Source organism: Orbicella franksi, unplaced genomic scaffold, assembly GCF_964199315.1.
Source record: "Orbicella franksi unplaced genomic scaffold, jaOrbFran1.1 SCAFFOLD_220, whole genome shotgun sequence".
Classification (NCBI taxonomy): Eukaryota; Metazoa; Cnidaria; class Anthozoa; order Scleractinia; family Merulinidae; genus Orbicella; species Orbicella franksi.
The window spans coordinates 35,001-37,011 of NW_027670681.1; the positions used below are offsets into that span (position 1 = coordinate 35,001).

Sequence of the window (2,011 nt, forward strand, 5' to 3'; positions counted from 1 at the left end):
GGCCAGCTCGAGTTACGTGCAGGCACCAAGTTTGGCGCTGTCACATCATCGTTAAGGGGGGTGTGCTACACTATCTTAAAACTGGGCGTCGGTCCCCCTATTCTATAAGCACCCTTAAGATTTTCACCATTTTCAAAACTTTTTGCGGGAAACGATTGGCCAGCTCGAGTTACGTGCAGGCGCAAGATTTGGCGCTGTCACATCATCGTTAAGGGGGGTGTGCTACACTATCTTAAAACTGGGCGTCGGTCCCCCTGTTCTATAGGCACCCTTAAGATTTTCACCATTTTCAAAACTTTTTGCGGGAAACGATTGGCCAGCTCGAGTTACGTGCAGGTGCCAGGTTTGGCGCTGTCACATCATCATTAAGAGGGCGTGTGTTCTACTAAATTAAAACAGGGTGTCGGTCCCCTATAGTATAAGCACCCTTAAGATTTTCACCATTTTCAAAACTTTTTGCGGGAAACTATTGGCCAGCTTAAGTTACGTGCAGGCGCCAAGTTTAGCCAAGTTTAACCCTAACCTTCACCCTAACTCTTACCCTAACCCTAAACTCTAACCCTAGGGTTACCCTAACGCTAACCCTAACCCTAAACTCTAACCCTAGGCTTACCCTAACGCTAACCCTAAGTCCAAAAGGCTCCCCCACTCAAAAGCCAATAAAACAAAAACCAAAAAACCAAAGCCCAATTGCCCAAACATCTTTCCAATCAAATTACGACAAGTCCACAAAGTAAACCGTCCGAAAGGGACCTGGCCCAAAAATTTCAAGCACTCCAAAAGGCTCCCCGAGTCAAACCATTTCAAACGAGAGGAGCCTTTCGGACTTAGAAAAAATTTCCACTGCCAGCTCCCAAGCGAGGGGAGCCTTTTGGACTTTAAAAAAAAAATTCACAGTCACGTCCCAGACCAGACGTGGCCTCCTTTACATCACTCGGCTGCCACAAGCTAGCCCAAGCCTGCAGGCACCACTTCTTCCTTGGCACCCTCCGGCCAGTGGCAGACGAGGGGAGCCTTCTTGGACTTCAAGAAAAAAAAAGACATGTTTTTAACAAATCTTAGAACAAAGGCTTAATCTCAGAAGATCGTAGCAACAAGGCTACTCTACAACTTACAATACCCCGTTCTTTATTTAAGTCGTCTGCAAAGGATTTATCTCCAGAAACATTAGAATTTGCTATCGGTAGTGCCTTGGAGGTTCTTGTCCTCCTTGGCACCTTGGGACGCATGAGGACCGAAGTCCTCTATTCTGGTTCGCCTAAAGTTCTCTGGAGGTAATCATCGTTGCTTTCTAGCACGGATTCTGACTTAGAGGCGTTCAGTCATAATCCAACAGATGGTAGCTTCGCACCATTGGCTTTTCAGCCAAGTGCAAATGCCAATTGTCTGAATCTGCGGTTCCTCTCGTACTGAGCAGAATTACTATTGCAACAACACTTCATCAGTAGGGTAAAACTAACCTGTCTCACGACGGTCTAAACCCAGCTCACGTTCCCTATTGGTGGGTGAACAATCCATCACTTGGCGAATTCTGCTTCGCAATGATAGGAAGAGCCGACATCGAAGGATCAAAAAGCAACGTCGCTATGAACGCTTGGCTGCCACAAGCCAGTTATCCCTGTGGTAACTTTTCTGACACCTCTAGCTTAAAACTCCTAAAGACTAAAGGATCGATAGGCCACGCTTTCACGGTTTGTATTCATACTGAAAATCAAAATCAAGTGAGCTTTTACCCTTTTGTTCTACATGAGATTTCTGTTCTCATTGAGCTCACCTTAGGACACCTGCGTTATCATTTGACAGATGTGCCGCCCCAGCCAAACTCCCAACCTGACGGTGTCTTGGACTCGGATCGCCGCCCGCGAGCGGGCGGCTTAAGTCCAGAAAGTGAACCTTGCGGTTCGCCTCCGCTCCATCCAATAAGTAAAAAAACGATAAGAGTAGTGGTATTTCACCGGCGCAGCGAACTGCTCCCACTTATTCTACACCTCTCATGTCTTTTCACAAGGTC

The 2,011-nt window shown here is 46.9% G+C and overlaps 1 pseudogene; it reads right to left on the minus strand.

Annotated features, from left to right (window-relative positions):
* Window positions 1-1,051: 1,051 nt before the first annotated feature.
* LOC145474011 (large subunit ribosomal RNA) lies at window positions 1,052-2,011 on the minus strand (annotated as a pseudogene; the record flags this gene model as incomplete).